At 41.1% G+C, this 18124-nt stretch overlaps 1 long non-coding RNA gene across 2 annotated transcripts in view; it reads right to left on the reverse strand.

Moving 5' to 3' along the window:
• LOC110293748 overlaps positions 1-15556 on the reverse strand; it is a 32886-nt gene extending 17330 nt beyond the window's left edge. Inside the window, exons 1-3 of one of the 2 annotated variants that reach the window (XR_002377844.1) lie at positions 15513-15556; positions 12346-12542; positions 1543-1648 (exon numbers count right to left, since the gene is read on the reverse strand). This is a non-coding gene — a long non-coding RNA (uncharacterized LOC110293748). Of the gene's footprint in view, positions 1-1542; positions 1649-11904; positions 11991-12345; positions 12543-15512 lie in introns of those variants that run through there. The other variant, XR_003836399.1, reaches the window with a different exon arrangement.
• Between the last annotated feature and the right edge of the window lie 2568 nt (positions 15557-18124).

Raw genomic sequence — 18124 nt, forward strand, 5'->3', positions numbered from 1 at the left:
GGATGGTTGTGAGCCACCATGTGGTTGCTGGGATTTGAACTCTGGACCTTCGGAAGAGCAGTCGGGTGCTCTTACCCACTGAGCCATCTCACCAGCCCGTGAGCACCTTTCTTATCCTCAGTGCAGGGCGTCACTCCTCTCTCAACACTTGTGGAATAAAACAGAACCAACAATGAGGTCAAAGAGTGAAATGATGTTTGCGGGTCCTAGTCCTGGACAGTGGTCTTGTTCCTAGCACATGATATGTGGCACTGCATCTGCCTTCTGTGCTTGCTTCTGACCAAGTTTCAAAACATTCTTGCTGTGTGACAAGACAGTCCTTGTGGCTGTAAATCAGAACCCACCACTCTGGTACCTAGGTGCGTAAATGCACGACTGTTTGCCTCCTCTAAGAACTTACTGAAGTACACATTCTCTACACAGAGGTGCTCATGACAGCACACTTGAAGTGCTGAAGGATGGCTGCCAAGATAAACAAGCTGCTCAGCCTTTCTATTAACAGGACTTAAACTAGTAAATGTATTTGAGGATTTAGCTAGTGGTAGAACATTTGTCTAGCAAGCACAAGGCCCTGGGTTTGGTTCTCAGCTCCAGGAAAAAAAAAAAAAAAGACAAAAATAACAAAAACACCAAGTGGGGGGGGACCAAACAACCAAACAAAAAAACCAAGATAAGTGTGTATGCAATTCCAAAACAAACAAACAAACAAACAAACAACAAAAGGGGTTGTGGGGAGAAAGAAAGGAGTGATTATATTTTTCATGGGAATCACTGTAAGAAAGGTATTCTACATTGTGACGTGTACCAAATGTGTACAAGACTAAAATGATGTTTTGCAAAGCAAGAGGTCACTGTGAGCAACTCACTTTAACATTTTCCTACCCTCCCTTCTTTCATTTCGTAAATAACATTCAGCCTAAATCAGGCCCACAAAGCTGACTTCGTGATATCCCAGTGGGTCGGACCCCCATGCTGAAAGACTGCAGCATAGGACTATCAAATCCTGTGCTGTCACCACCTTCATCTCTTTCCCAGGGCAGACAGCATTTATGCTTCCCAATACTCTTTCAGAGTCCAGCCACACTACCATTCCCGGCAGTGCATATCACTTGGAAGGAGTCATATGAAGACATCACATGACTAACTAATTACTATGGAGTCAGGGACCAGGGATAGCATAGCTAACTTCTGTTTGCCATCTTTGTATCTCCAGGGTTTGCACAGCATCCAACACATGGCAGGCATTCAAATATTGGCTAAAAATGGAAGAACAGGGCAGGCTTTGGCTCCATAGACCCTCTGAGGCCCTTTGGCCCCTCCGTATGCCACCATGCTATCATTAAATATAAATCTTTCAATGTCCAACCATCTTGAGTACTCAAAAGTCGCCACCCTGTTCTCTAGGCAACGCCTTGCACCAGTTATCTGCACAAAGCTACTTCATAGGATATGTTTCTCTCTAGAATAACTGGTTTAGAGCTAAAGACCATGAAGATAAAGTTAACAAATAAGCTGGTTCAAGAAAGAAGATGGGAAACTTACAGGCCGGAACCTAAACTGGATACTGATGCCCAATCTCTCATTTCAACTCTTCAACAATGTGACCAATTTCACATCATTACCTCATTTTACTGGTGGGAAATCAAACCTTTAGAAAAAGAAAAAACAAAAAAACACAGGTCATGTGGTTAGCATGTTTGGCAGGGCTAGAATTTAAATCAATCAACCTCAATGCTCCCCTCCCCCCAATAGTCACCACCTGCTCTTGAAACTAAAATATAAAATTACAAAGAAACAATGACCCAAAACCTCAAACTCATTTGACTTATGTGAATTTAACAGGTTATCACACTGAATAAACAAAACCCAATACCTTAGTAATATACTTCATCATATAACTTAACTTATTCTTTACCAAACCTTTGTGAGTTATTCATTACTGGGTATGTTTTTCTTGGCAGCTGTTAGTCTTGGCTGAGACATAAATTCTTACTGTGAAGCAATTGAGATATGTTAGGTTCTCTGTTACACAGAGAAAAGTAAGGCTGTCCGTGTATGATGGGTCAAATCCAAGGGGACAATACATGAATTGGGGCAATTAAAAGAAGTTAAAAGCAGGTCATAAATTGTGGCCTTTGGCTCTCACTAGAAGCAACATGAGGAAATGCTACAAAGTAGAGCAATATGGGTCAGGTTTAACTCAGATCCACCCCCACACAAGTACATTCTGATATGTAGACACAGGGCCTGCAGTGTGTAATTTGTCCAGTTAGGACCACGAGTCACCGTAAAGCCACTAAAAAGGTCTTTTAAGAACGCACATCTCTGTTACAACTTTACAGCAGTAAATCTCAACCAGGAGCAATTCAAGGGGCGTCTGGCTATATAGCTGAGGCTATTTCTGGCTGGCACAGCTAAGAGAACAGGAATGGTGCTAAACACTGTTCAGTGAGTGGGCCCATCTCCCTCTTACAACCAATCACACAGCCAAGATGTGAGGAGTACCAAGGCAGAGAGCCCATGCTGCAGCCCTCTGTAAAACAGAGACAGTCAGAATGCCTGCCTGGATAGATGGGTTGTTGTGAGCCCTGGCCTGCTGTATGTGAAACATTTAGAACACCCTTCTTGTAAATAATGAATAGAGATGCATTCAACTGTTTGCCTGCACATCACATGAATGCCTGGTATCCACAAAGGCCAGAAGACAACATCAGATCCCCAGAGACTGGAGGTAAAGATGGTTGTAAGCACCTATGTGGGTGCTAGGAACTGACTTCAGGTCCTCTGCAAGTAGTTCTAAATGGTAAGCTTTATTTAATATGTTTAATAAAGAAAGTATACTGGCCCAGTTTTTACAAGGGATGTGACCTGTGGGTCCTATTTATAACTTTGTAGAAAATACTCCAAAAAAAAAAAAAAAAAAAAAGCTACTGGGTTAGAAAGGCAAGATTGCCCATTTATAGACTCTTGGGTCTACCATTTGCCCTTCCAGGAGCCTTGGTAAATATCCTACCTTCCCTGGCCACGATTATCATTAGCCCCAAAGAGAATCTGGATCCTTCCAGATTTAAAATTTTCTCTCTCTCTGTGTGTGTGTGTGTGTAGGGGGCTTGCACATGTGTGTGCAGATGCATGTGTCCATGACCACATATGCACAGGGCAAAGAAGTATGTTGGGTTCTAATGTTATGTTTTGAGACATCACCTCCCATTAAACATGAAGCCAGCCTTTAGACTAACCTGGCTGGAGAGAATCTAACCCGGATCCTCCTCTCTGCAACACTGGAGTTACAGGTACGCATGGCCATGCCAGGCTCTTTAGGTGGATGCTGACGATTTGAACCCACGTCCTCTTGTGATATGGTGCTTACAGTTGTTCCACTTAAACCCATGCTTTCTCAATGGTAAGGCCATCATCATCAAACGAACTGAAGAACAACGCCAATTCCCAAGATGACCATTCCTCTAAATATCTGTTATTGAGGAACCTCAAATATCCAGCATTTGAGATGAGCACGATGTAGACATTAAATATTAGATTATCTGCTGTGCTTTGCAGATGAATCCCATGTCTTTAAAACATAAAGTAGAACCAGAAGACTTTCGACAGGACAGTGGCCTCAAAAGATACTGCCACACAAGCTTCTCAATTACTTCTTATAAGATGCTAAGTCAGCAGAGAGTATGGCCCAAGACCAAGACCTAAGACCTAAGACCTAAAGCAGCTGAGGACGGATACACACTGTGTTAAAGGTCCAGGCAGTGCTGTGCTTCAGGGCTGAGCAGAGGTCCCTGGGGGCAGAGCAGTCTCAGTCACCATCCCTTTTATGGGTGAAATGCACTATGGCAGGTATATGAAATTTAAAAGTAAAATGCAAACATCTGCTTTTTGTGTGTCTTTCCAGATAAGCTCTCTGATGGTCCCTGTCTGGGTGCTGTCTAGGTGCCCAGAAGGTATTTACCCAAGACTGTGTGTGTCAGTTGCCATTCACTAGGGCCATCACCCTCTGAGCTGGCTGGCACAGTTTGACCTGCACCTTAGACAGACAGAAATGGTCCTTTCCTGGACTACAGAATGAAGCACTATGCCTTAGATTACACAAGCCATTGTTTTCACTATATTACAAACATGTACTGCCATGGCAGGATTTTATTATTAAATGTGAGTTCTGGGATTTGAACTCATGTCTTCATGCTTAAAAGGCAAGCACTTTCTACCTACTTACTGAGTTATCTCAAGTCCCTCTATGTGATTCTTTATTAATAGATTGAAGACAGGTCTAATAGCAGTTCTCATGATTACCATAATGTTGAAGGTATGCAATACATAAGTCATTTCAATACGATATTAAAGTATCCAAATCCACCCCCAATAAAGTCACCACAGTTGTGGTAAATATGACAAAATTCTAAGGTTCAATCAGAGATTAGTAAAAGCCAATATAATTTTTACAGCTTTACCAACCGCACGCCACCATGAATTCTATCCAAACTCCCCCATGATCTAGACTCTAGGTAGGAAACCTGGAATTCAGAAGACTTTCTAAGGGTTTAAAAACTTTGAACAATGAAAAGAACAAAACCACAGACCTATCCTCTTGTCTAATTTCTTTCTCAGAAGTAATTCCAAAAGACTCCTCCTCTGCTACAGAACTGTGCATATACACAATTTTTGCATATACAAGCTCATTTGATATTCTCTGTGTGAAAGCCATCAGTTTAGTTTAATCTCACTTAAGAAATGAGGACGGCAGAGTAGAGTTTTAAGTTTTGTCTAAGTTTACACATACGGAAGCTAAGTGCTGAGCTGGGACTAGAACCCCTGGGCTTGGCATCTGATGTCTGTGCACGGTCCCTAGCCTCTGATTGGAAGCTATGAGGGACAGTGTGGAGCGCTATTATACATGGTGAGGCCGTTCCGGCCACAGCACCCTTTAAGTGGCCTGCTGCTCAGACTGAGCAGTCAGTCCTGGTAGCTAGTGGGCAGTCTGTGCTGCTTTCTCTGTGCATTCCCATAGATGACCATGCATAATCTAGTGTTATTTTCTAGAATGCTAGGCGCTCACATTCTGGGAATTCCATTTCTGATAATGATACTGTTTGTTCCGGTGTTTAATTTCAGTGCTACAAGTTTCTGTGCACCCCCTAATTTCCACAGGCAAAGACAATGTCTTCCCATTTGCAAATCACTTTATATTCTATTGTGTAGGGTTTGGTTGTCCTTGGGATTTTTTTCCCTACAGCCAAGCTCTCAAGCTCTCAGAGATTTTGCTTTCCTGGAATATATTCACTATGACCCAATGAATACCAGGAGGTACTCAGTGAAAAACCCTAAAGCTCTAATATTTTTGCTGTCTAAATGTCATTTGTCCACTATGAAATTTATATTCTACATTTATATTTTTAATTTAAAATCTCTAATTTTTTTCACTTTTTTGTTTTGACCTTTGAACTTAATTTGCTCTCTCTCTACAAATGAATATTTTTAATATTCATCCATATTAAAGCTCTCCTCCATAATGTGATTATTGCTTTATTTAACCTTCAAATTCTGTCCACTCTTTGGTCAGATGTTCCTGCTATTTTACCACATCTCCCACACACTGGTTTTCAGACAACAACATGTTAGCTTTGAAGGGGTCTTTATGTTTGTACAAGACCTTTACCTACCATAAAATACAAACTAGCTTGCCAAGAAGACACAGATGAGAAACTTAAATTCAAGTCGTGCTGAGCCTGGAAATTCAGGGTATGTGTTTGTATGTTAACACACATACGCCATGACACACATGTGACAAAGGACAGCTTGCAGGAGTCAGTTGGCTCTTTCCACCGTATGAGTTCAGACCTGAGAACATCAGCAGTGACAGGCACCTATATACACTGAGCCAGCCTGCTACTGTACTATTACCCACACAGACATTAGAACTTTCAAAGTACCAAAAAATAAAAATAAAAATAAAAAGTTATCCTTTTATTCAAGGTTCAGGAGAAAATTGTTCTGTGTGTTTTTCATGGAATGACCACCAGAGACAATTTAGAATCCATCTAAACTTGGTTCCCTAACGTGTTGAGTCCTAAGCTATTACTTTACTTACAGTAATAGTCTGTCTATCTCCTATACCTTTATGGATGTGGACTTGAGGCTTGAACCAATTCTAAAATTTAAGAAAGAACACACACACACTTACAATATAATGACTCTCAAACCAACTTAAAAAAATAACAAATAATCTGCTTAAATATCATGATATACAGCAAATTAAAAGCAGAGATGAGATAGGAAACACACAGACTGCACCATTTAGGAGATTTCTGAAATCTTTAATCTTTCCAGGCCTGTATTCCAGTCTGTAAAATAAAAACGATCACGGCAGCTAAATCACGAGAACTGTGGAGAAGGTCTCCCATAGGACACACAAAGCATGGGGCACAGAAAACGATCAGAAGATGAAGATAACTCTACAGTCAGTGCTGCTCTGGCAACCAAGACAGGTGAGACACATATTTTATTTGATTTTGACAAAAAGCTTTGGGTGATATTGATTCTCTGGCCCAAGAAGGCAGTTCTATATCCGTGTTAATGAGATGGGTTCTGAACTACAAGTGAATAACAATGACAAGCTGTTTTTACATTTTAATATGACCAGCACACATTATTTTTAGCTTCACTAATTAGTGCTAAAGCCTGTCAATCCGCCAGTTATTTCTAAATACACAGTTTTCTTACCGCGTCTAATTTAGTAAATTTCGGGGGGAAAAAAAAGGAGCCTACGAACACTTGTAATTGGTAAAATGAATTCTTCAAAACAAAGACAGGCTTTAAATGAATTTGTTCCTTAACTGAGACTTACTTTTCCATTTTTATTTATTGTTTTGATCAATTGTTAAGTGAAACAAAATTCTGGACATCAGCTTCGAAAAATTATCAAATGCATTTAACAATAAAGGAAAGTAGAGCTTTCAAATTCATCCTCTTTGTCATTACTTCAAATACATGGGCATTTCACCAGAACTTGAAAACCCCCAAACAGGAAAAATCATATTAAAGATTTAGTGCTTTAAAAATTAATCCGACTGGTCTTTACTTTACATTTTCCTCATTTTATTTTCAATTATTTCTTTTTCATCAAAATAGTCTCAGCGACTGGTGGTTGAAAGTGATAAATCACAAAAAGCAAGCATCTCTGAGCTAATTTGACTTAATATTTAATAAGATCAAGAGGACTTAAGTGAAATTTCCTTTTATATAAAACTAAAAATTTGTCTCCAGGAGTTAAAGTTTTATAAAACTGTGACTGCTTAATTACTAAGAGCAAACAGAAGCTAGTCATCACACATCAATCTAGGTATTTCTACTTATCTGTTACTTTGAAATAAAATCCAAACCTTTTCTTTGCTTGCACATAAAACCTCATCTTAATCCTATCTCTAAAGACAAAAGTAACAGCAACCCCCGAGGGCTTTAGTCTGCCACTGGAGATGATTGGGTACGGAGAGGTGTTTCAGAGTCACTGAAGTCACGATGAAATCTGACTTCACTTTAAAAAAAAAATTATTTTTTAAGTTTAATTAGATTCCACACTCTCTTCATTTAAGAGAGAGAGAGAGAGAGAGAGAGAGAGAGAGAGAGAGAGAGAGAGAGAGAGAGAGAAGTCAGTTAGTTTTGAGTTATGGCACAGAACAGGACAGGACAGGACTCACCAGGCAATAGAATGACCGGCAGAAACATGAAAGTTCTGGTCTAAAGCTACTCCTCATTTAAAAGGCTCCACTCCCCTGTAGAGCCGAAGGACTCAGACTTCCATCTGTCCAGACACTCACATTTTTAATCTGGTTTTGCTTTATTTCCGTGATGGGGATTGAACCCAGGGCTTTGTAGGTACAGAGCAAAGTCACTGTTGTTATTTAAGACTCACAAAAGAATTTGATCACTGGAGTTGCGATGATCACTAAACAGCCAGGCTTAAGTCAGGAAACAGTTAACAATCTCCACAGGTGACTCAATAGCGACTCTGTGAAAAGGACTATATCTATAGCACACTATAATTTAGCAATCTCAGACTGTGTTAGGTAGTAGCTCTCATGAGTTGGATTTTAGACTATCAGTCCCTTGCCTGTATTAAAACCCTAGATTCTAAACAATTTTCAACATAGACGGATAGAAATACTGGTCTCCACTAGACATTGCATGCTATACTTAAACCAGAGAGAGAGAAAAAAATCACTCAGCCCACAAGTTGTGGAGCACGACTTTCAGGGCTGAATTCTCTTAAGTTATGCAACATACATTCAGCTTATTAACATGGTCAAAGTCTACCTGAAACTGTCAGAGATAACTGAAGGAAGGTTTCAACTGTCAGGTTAGACTGGCTTTTAGACACAGTAGGTTTCTCCCACCACCACCATCCTGGTTCAAGATCAGAATTACTTCCAAAGGGCATCAACTTAAAACACAATGAAGACAATCCATCAAAGAATAACCTCAGCAGAAAACTTAAACCAATAGCTAAAATTTACATCTTCCAAATTATATAAGCATAAGTAAATCTCTCTCTCTCTCTCTCTCTCTCTCTCTCTCACACACACACACACACACACACACACACACACACGAACAACTACAATGCAAACTGTAAACAACTCAAAATAAGTGAAAAGCCTAAATATATTCTGAGCCACAGACTCCTACCCACTACCCACCCTAGAGGACTTATAATTAAATCATACTATGTCTTGATTTCGTCCCAATTACTTTGAAAGCAGCTTCAATAAGGCTACAGCCTATACACAAATGGCACTAATTTCCCCATCTGGGTATAAGTCTTTTAACTCCAGTTGTTATGCCCCTGGCAAGGAAGTAAAGCTGAGTTAGACCACGGGCTGGGTCTGCTGTGGAGCACAAGCTTCCGCTTTGCAAATGGCAGAGCTGACTCTTGTCTGTCCTGTCTTCTCTCAGGCTCAGTAAAGGGGCATGGGGTTAAGACTCTCAGACTTCTTGTGGATCTGTGTCACGAAGACTCAGGCTTATAGAGTAGAAAGAGGATCAACACGCATTGCTTGTTTTCTGAACGCTCCCCGCCCCCCCCCCCAGCTTCCCCCACCTCAAGTTTTTTGCATCAGAATGATGTGTCAGAGGCATCACAAAGCAAGAAATGGAAGTGGACCAAAGAAGATCATACTATGAGCATTGGCAGTCATGTACATTGTATTTTCCCTGCTAAAAGTGTAGTTTTAAATTACTAGAACAATTACTGTTTTGCTCAAAAGATTGGTGCTATTTGGGATATTAAAATAATGGTGTCTCAAAAGAGTATTTCTCTGAAAATAGAAATCACCTAGCGAATTCTCTGTAATCCGAAAGTTGGCTTCAAGTGCTCAATAGCTAGGATCGGCTAGAAAATACAAAACAGAACAGACTTGATAAAGCCAGAATCAGGGTTTCAAGGTATTGGAAGCGGACTTTCCCCGCTCTGCTCTCATGCATGCAATAACTGTATATTGCTTAAAATGTTGATTACAGGAAAAGTAGAAGATCCTAGAGGATCTACAAGAGAATCTTGACCCTACACTCTACCTTTTAACCTCCTTACTCCTGAAGTCAACACAGATTCTCCCACACCCATGTGCAATGTAAAGCTTCCCCCATCATCTCCAACCTCCTCCCAAGGTTTTTTTTTTTTTTTTTTTTTTTAAGCCTGGAGTGAAAGACAACCCGAGACTCTGCAAATGAAGCAAGCATATTAGGGTACTTACACGTACAGATTAAATAACTGATTTACTTTCTATACAACTTACTGTCATTGTTTAAAAGCCCCCAGTGAAAATGTAGCTCAAAATTCAAAGATCAAATTTCACCATTTCTTTTACTTAAGCTGCATCTATTCTAGATTCAACAAAAGTTTTTTTTTCCCCCTACATTGCAGAACTATGTAATAACAAAATTTATCACTCATTAAAACTGTTGAGACATTTGGGGGTTACTTTTTAAGCAACCAGTTATTAAATATATCAAGAAGATGTTTTAAAGCATTATTACTAGCCCTTTCTTGTTTATGATTAGAGAATTATCTATCCTAAAATGCCTTCAAATTCCATATTGTCTTTTAATACTATATTTTATCCCTTAAATGTTAGTAATTAGAGGTTACATTTTCGCCTTTTTACGTTTAAACTTAAGAGCCCCCCCCCCAATGTTCGAATGATAAAAATACTTAAGACACAAGTAATGCAATTGTGGCAATTATGAAGAATTTAATGATATCTAATCTCAAGGCGTCAATATTCCCAGCAAAACACATTCAACAAAAACCTATCACTGAAAAAAATTATTGTTAAAACAAATCAATTAATGTTCTATAATTACCCTAAATAGTTAACAACGGTATTTAATATAGCTTCAGTTCTGGGGCAAATCAAGAAAACTGATTTCAAAATGAGGGGAAAATGATACACAAAGTTTTCTTGTTCTCCATTTTTTTCCACTTCCATTTTTATAAAGATATTCAAATAGTAGATGTCTCATAGCTTTCGTCCTATAATAACCTATTTAAAACAAGCCGAGTCCACACTGTCCGTCAAGGATTTAGTCACTACTATGTACTCGTCAGAATTTATAAAACTTCAAGAGCCTTCTAGGCTCTTCTAGCTTTCAGGCTTCTTGCTCTCTCTCACATCAACCATGAAAGCAACACCTACGTATAAAATAAAGACCTAATATGATGTAAAAGAAACTTTTCCAGAAGCCCCACCCCACCTCAAAAAAAAAAAGTCTATTAAACACGAATCAAAAATGCCTATTTGGGGACCCAACCTAGTTTTCAAGAGGCCCTGTACAAGTTACAAAGGAGAAAGAAAGCTAACTATACTACTTCCTTGGTGGGGGACAACCGCACAATATTATTTTAAGCCTTTTTTTGATGATAAAAAATCAAGATAAAATACCTAAGGAACTGCCTCTGGAGATACTGAAAAAAATAACCAGAATGACAGTGGGAAACAACTTAAAAAGTTAGCTCCCCTCCAACCAAACACGAGAAACTCAATAAACCTAAAGTCGACCGTCACTTTTAAATCACTTAAAACAAAAAAATCAAGTCAACCAAAACTTCCTCCAAACAAATTATAAAACCGAGCGTTGTAGAAACTTCCGCTCACCAAGCATTTTAATCCACAGGTAATAAACTCCCGCAAAATAAATAAATAAATAATAAATAAATAAATAAATAAATGAAAAATTCCTGCCTACTTCCCCCTCTAATTCCACTTCAAAGGTGCCAGGATTTCAATGAGGAAGCTGAAAGACCCGATTCGGGTTCCAGAAACAGTCCCCTGGCAGGAGGGCCACAGCTCCAACCCTTGGTGCAGGTTGTGAGCCCTCTTGCCTGTCCCTGTCGCTTAGCTCTTTAGGAGGCCACCTGAGCTTGTTTCGCTGCCCCCGACACGGCCACTGCCTGGCTGAGGAAACCCTGCAGCAGCCGAGGAGCCGGGCCTTCCAAAGGAGGGTCACGGAGAGAAGGGGCAGGAGCTGACGAACATCCTTCATCCTCTTTTTCCACCGTACGAGTACGAACTGAAAACAAGCGAATCCTCGGCTGTGGGGTTCTCACCGCACGCCTCGTTTCTGTGCACTCCACCGGAGGGGCCCCCGGGAAGTTTCCAAAGCACCAGGAGTTTGAAATGGTGCGTGGGCAACGCGGGGACTCCCCAGCGGAGAGCGCTCCAGCACGCACGCCGCGCTCTGCTTCCCTGCGCGCTCGAGGATCGCGCGCGGCCCGAGCGTGTGGCCGAGCGCGGGTGACTGTGCGAGACCGCGCCTCCGCTCCCCACGCGCGCCGCCGAGCCTCCTCGTCCCTCGGCTCCCACCAACCCCAGGGTGGCTCGCCGCGCGCCCGGGCCGGCTTACCTGCGGCCTCCACGCACCCCGCGCGCGCCTCTGCGTCCCGCGTTGTGCGCAGGTCTAAGGCGCCGCGGGCTGTGCCACCTCCGCGCGCCCACACCTGCCGCGCGGCCCGACGCCCCGCCCCGGCCCCGCCCCGAGGGGACCGGCCGCGCCTCCGCCCGGCCAGCACCGGCTGCAGCCGGCGCAGCTCCAGAGCGCCGCGGCTCGGCAAGGTTCGCGACAGTCACCGCCGGGGCGGCAGCCACCGCGTGGCAACCTGCGCGAGCCCCGGCATTCCTGACCAGCAGGCCGGCGGCGATGCTGGCAGGGGTCTTCAGAAACCCTGGCGACTGGTGCAGCCCAGAGGTCCAATGGCGTTCAAGCCGGAGGGGAGCTCTCCCATCCCTGGTATCCCAGGTCTTGGCTGCCTTGAGGCCTTCCTGGACGGTTTTTTAACGTACCCACCTGCTCCGGATCTTGCTCTTGAGCAGCCTGAGCGTTCTGAATCTCTCCACTGGCGTTGCCTTTGTATGAATGCTCCCGTGCACTGCCCTGTCTCCAAGCACGTCATTTTTATTGTCCGATGAGATTCATGTTCAATACTAGAGTGTACAAGCAGAGACATGCGCTTTCCCAATCCTTTCCATGTAAGTTTCAATTACCTCAAAGGTAGAGGGTAGGTTGCCCCATCTTGGAAATTCTCAAGCAAATACAGAATTATACACAGCAACATATTTTCTTCTGTAGTCTGCAAGCACAGCATGAGGCCTTTTACACTGATTTAAGAGGGTGGAAATTGTCTTTGTACAAGTAAATGCAATTACATTTTAGCAAAAGTCCCATTACCCACCAAGAAAAATTCTACAGGTGGGGTGAGGAAAGGAGACGAATAAGATTCATGGTGATGTTTTATTAATGATGGGATAACATCTCAGTATAAAAAAATCACTTATTCAAACCAGGTGAAAATTACTCACCAGATGTTCCTTAATGAGGTGGTACTCATTTGCTTAGCCGACTACAGAAAAGACAAGCCAAATAGGGTTGATTTATTACACAAATTACACTAACATGCATATATATGAGCTTAAGTCTTATGTGAGAAACTCGGGTTTAATTTTTCCTTATGAAGCAGGTGCATAATTTTTTTTTTTTTAATGCTCTCTCCTACACCCAAGTTATGTGTGTTAAGGTCGTGATGATTAGTGGTTAACAGTGTTGAATGCACAATGGTAGGAGCCATTACACTTCATCTGAAAATGGCTCTGACTCATGAACTCCATTTTGAAGAACTGAAAACTCTCAAGGTTGATCCACTACCTTGATCAAAAATTAAGAATCGGCAGTTAAACATGTCACTATTAAAGTAATTGTGAAGTTTTTTGAAGTTAGCTTTAAAGTTTCTAGTCTTAGTGCAGAGGGGGGGAAATCAAATATTCCCAAATCATGAAAAGCACGCCTTAAAATTGAGAACCTAGAAAGAGCTAAGTGTCTGTCTACCCATAGAAAACCCAAAAGCATGCTTTGAAGTGCAAAATTATTACTCTAATTTTATTTATTGAATCAGGATGTTGTCAAATGTAGGTGGCCATTTAAACATAATTCTCTTGGTGAAATGGGGAGGGGTGGTTAATATAAACCCGGCCAGGAAAGACTCAAACTCCAACAGAAAACCCAATAGATGAGCAACTACAGGCACTTCATTTATGGGACTTTTTTTCTTTAAGGTTTAAGCAGAAGTCTAAATTAATATTACAGATAAGACTACTTAATGCTTATCTAAAATTATATAGCATGATACTTTGAATGGCAAATAACCAAAAAAGATAATACATTTCAAATTATAAACATCAATGTAAAGAAAAACAAACATTTGCCTTTCAGACTTTGATCCAGGCAGACAAGTTGTTTGTCCCCCAAACAAATACAGAAGATGGCATCATAATTTTGAACACCCAAGTGCTACACAAAGCATAGAAAAGAGGCCCCCTTCTCACCCATTAAAGTTCTGATGAACTTGTGAATGGAACATAGCAAACAGTTTCAGTGTTGGCTGCTCACCCAACCCATTGGTAAGGTTGCCAGTTTCTTAGACTTTAAATATGATTTTTTAAGAAATATTTCTTTTTAATGGAAAAAAAAAACTAACAGACAACATAACAGCTATCTTCCCATAGCGTTCCCATCTGTTAAAACTAGACGGTGGTGGATGAATATCTGAGAGTATTCTCAAATGTCTTAGAGTTAAAGATAAGATGAAAGTAAATGAAAAAAAATATGTGATGAATAAAACATTAAAGCTTTCAAAAACAAATGTGGTTCCTCATTTGTCCTTAGGAAACATAAAGTTTTCAGATGTTTAAGAGAATCTTCTTCTAGCTTTAATTTTTTTTGAAAGCTCCAATCCCATGCCTTTTATTTTTTATAGTATTAGGTGTAGGAGGAGGGGTGGGAGGAATGCATTTTGGGTTATGTGTGCAGTGAGAAACGAATAACCTAATGGAGACAGTGCATGCTCTTCACATGGAATAGCATGGGTAAATAGCAGCAAGCCAAGGCTGTCATCTGACACCATGTCTTTTATTCCATGCTGAGGTTTAGAATGTCACTTCATACAATTAGTGTTGTTTTCTCTAAACATTCTATCTCACCTAATTTCCATACAGAAGAACAGTTAAAGAAATACATGAATTATTGAAATAAACTGAGTGAAGTAGAAAAAGAATCATATTTAAGTTTGTTTCTTAGATGGATTTTTATAGAAATGTGTTCAAAAGGTATTTGATTCTATTCCATTATACATGAAACGAGCCGTCTGGACGGCTCTGGTGAGGGAGCTTGCCTAGGGATCCAACTTTAATTCCTAGACCCACATGATGGAAGGAATGACCCACTCCTGCCAGTTATCCTTTGACCTCCACCCGTATGCCACGGCTTATACCTGTGCATGTACACACACACACACACACACACACACACACACACCCTTCACAGGCTAAGTAGATAAATAAATATAATATTTTTAAAAATTGAAATGATATCTTTGGATTGCCTTTAGTTACATAAAATTTATCAAATGCTGTATCAGTTTCCAGAATCTTTCAGCCTTGCTCATTCAGCTCCCATTTTAGGAGCTGTCAGGAGACTTCTCTTTATTGAAAATGTAGTGAGTAACACCGGCTGCTCACACACAGTGGCTAACATGCACACGGCTCTGAATTTCTCTCACAAACAATCTTTCTGATCCCGGGCCTTGCTCATCTTTGAATCATCGGTGTTTTGAATCCACAAAGGGTAACAATGAGAAGGAAGTAGTTCTCAACTGCAAACACACGAGGAAGCTTATAATAGGTCTACACAGACTTGATATCAATTACTAACTGGGCTGTGACAGTGTAAGTTTTGCTAAGTTTTGATCTAACTCTGAGTTCATCTCTTGAAAGCAATATCATAATAGCTCCAGCCTGGCTCCGGGCTACGGATGCAAATCATCCATATTCATTACTTATAATTTGCTTCACAACTTACAGAGACATCAAATGTTAAGTACCACAAAAGCAGAGAAACATTGAAACCCAACTGTAATAAGCGTAAGATCATTCCAAAGAAAAAAAGTCAGTTATTCTTCTTACCCAAACCCTGGTGATGGCTTCCCCGTCTGTTAGCTTTAGGTTACATGAGTGATGACTGAGTGAGGTAAGGATATAGATGGGAGAGCATGGGAGGGGCTGCTGGGAAGGGCTTTGTGCAGTAGATGTGTAGGATTGGATCCACAGTTAGAGACTTCCCACTCACTAAGAGTGCACCACAGACTAGCAGCACTGGCCTCACTGGGAGCTTGCAGGAAATACTGCTGAGCCAGGACTGGCTTTTCAAGATGCTCGATCTTCAAAGTACACACCAGTGTCTAGCAAATGCTGCCCACTGAGATCAAGAACTGAGAGAAATGGTTGCCTGTCCTGTGGTTTTGGCTGCCTGGTATCTCTAGCTGGAAAACCAGAGAAATAATCTGTTAAAAAAAACCCGGGATTATTTTGTTTTTAAATGAGGGTCTCAAATGAGAGAAAAGATTTCTCTCAGTAAGGATTTTAGATGAGTCTTTTAAAATTCTATTAGGATCACAAGCTAGTTCAACACATTCACCTGGAGGGTGGGCATGGCCTTTGGTGTTTGTTCTGGGCAGTTTTCTGTTTCGATTCAGGTTCTTCAGGATTAGATGAAGAATCCTGAGTCAAGTCTCTGCAGTTTTTAGAGACTGAGAAGTCCAACGGTGTAGAGTGTGACTCTGCCTGCTTACTTTCCTTAAAAGGCACATGTGTGTATCGGCTTCTCCAGTGCTCTGTGGCCAGCTGTTTAGAAGCCTTGTGTCTCCTGCCTTTGTCTTCCACCCTCCATCAAATCCATCCCCAGACCACCACTTGCTAAACTTATATCCAATCAATACCCTGTCTGATAATTAGTAATCAAAAAAGAATCCCTCCAATATCATCTAGATAAAGTATTTTTCATCAAGAAATGTTTTCCTTAAGAACTAGAAATGCAAAATGGTCGATCTAAACTCACGGAAATGTTGCGATGCCCATTTCTTAGTGTATGTGTGAGAAAATAGTAAGCCCAGATGTCCCCATAAAAAAAAAAAAAGACATAGCAAACAAAACAAAACAAAAAAACAAGAAACAAGGAACCTGTGGATTTCTTTCAATAAGGTTGGGACGCCCTAAATTAGATTCACCCATTTCTTATTCTAAAGAAATTGGCCAGTCCCTTAAGAATGCAGTCATGCTGAAGATGAAAAATGCAGACGTGGTCCTTTGTGCTTTGAAAAGGACAGTGATGGTCAGCTGCTTCTATTTTGAAAAGAAAGTTCTAGAAATCATGTTTGGAGGAATCATGGGTTTTGTGTTTGTAAACTAACTTAGAAACGTGACAATGAGTCTCAGGCACCTTTTACTGGCATTATCGAGTACAGTGGGAAGTACAGTCAGGGCCTCATAATGGAGCAGAGGTCTTCTGTAGACGCACCATGTCCCTTATCATGGATAAATTTCCAAGATCCTTATTCTGTCTTTTGGTTTTTCAACCAGAAAAACAAAAACAAACAAAAAACAGTGAAAATACTAAAATGCCGACATTCTGTAATCACTGCAGATAGAGAGAAAGAGAGAGACAGAGAGAAGGAGAGAAAGACTCTTAAATTGTGGTGCTGGGCAAATGGAGTGTGCTGTGCTGTGTGGAGCACATCAAAGCCTTCGGCCTTCAAATGTCTTTGGGCTGTTGGTTTTAAGGCTAAAAAACCAGCAACATTTGGAACCACATCAAGGATTCCATCGCATCCCCACTCCCCATCCAGTGAATGACTAGTTAAAAGGCCACGCCAAATGCATGTTGGATACAAGAAAAAACAAGTTCATAGCCTAGGAAACCTGGCACATTCTTGAAATCCTTGTCCAGTCATGGGATGAGAGAAAGAATCTCAGCAGATGTCCAATTAAGACACAAATTTATGTGTGCATCCTTTTCTACCCCCTGCCCCCCGCCCCCTGTATGAGTTCGTGTGTGTGTGTGTGTGTGTGTGTGTGTGTGTGTGTGTATTAAAGAAAGAGTCCAGATTATCTTTCCTTATGGCCACTATCCTCCACACACACTGCAATGACCCACCCAAAATGAAAGCTGGCTATCTTTAGGGATGCTATCATGAAATCTGGAGACAGGAGGCTTTCTTGTTGCTTGCATGTGTTAAACAGGGATGGGAGTTGGGGATGGGTCTCCCAGCACTCGGGAGGCTGATGCAAGTGGATCCCTGTGTATTCAAGGTCAACCTCTTCATAGTTTCAGGTCAGCCAGGGCTATATAATGAGACCCTGTCTTTAAGAAAGAAAAAAGGGAGTCTTTTTCTTGATGCTGCCTGTTTAATCAATCTCTTTTACTTGACACACATCAATATGTGCCCAGTGCTAGACTTTTCCACAAGTCACCCTCAACTGATTCTGAATCTCTGCTAGGTTGCTCTGTCTCCTGCTGTCTCACATTTAGAAAGCAGAAAAAACAACTCCTCCAAAAAACTGCTTTGCCCGGCCTTGCTTCCCTTCCGATGACAGGCACCCTGCCTTACTTTGCTCTGCCTGATTAGTCTGTCCCATTTTCAAAGAGCTCTTCAGTAAGATCAGAAGTAAATACCTTGTCCAGTACTTTAATTTTCAAACTTGGTATTCTATTTTATGTGTTTTATGAAGATAAAGAGAAA

This window comes from Mus caroli, chromosome 4 (genome assembly GCF_900094665.2).
Source record: "Mus caroli chromosome 4, CAROLI_EIJ_v1.1, whole genome shotgun sequence".
Classification (NCBI taxonomy): domain Eukaryota; kingdom Metazoa; phylum Chordata; class Mammalia; order Rodentia; family Muridae; genus Mus; species Mus caroli.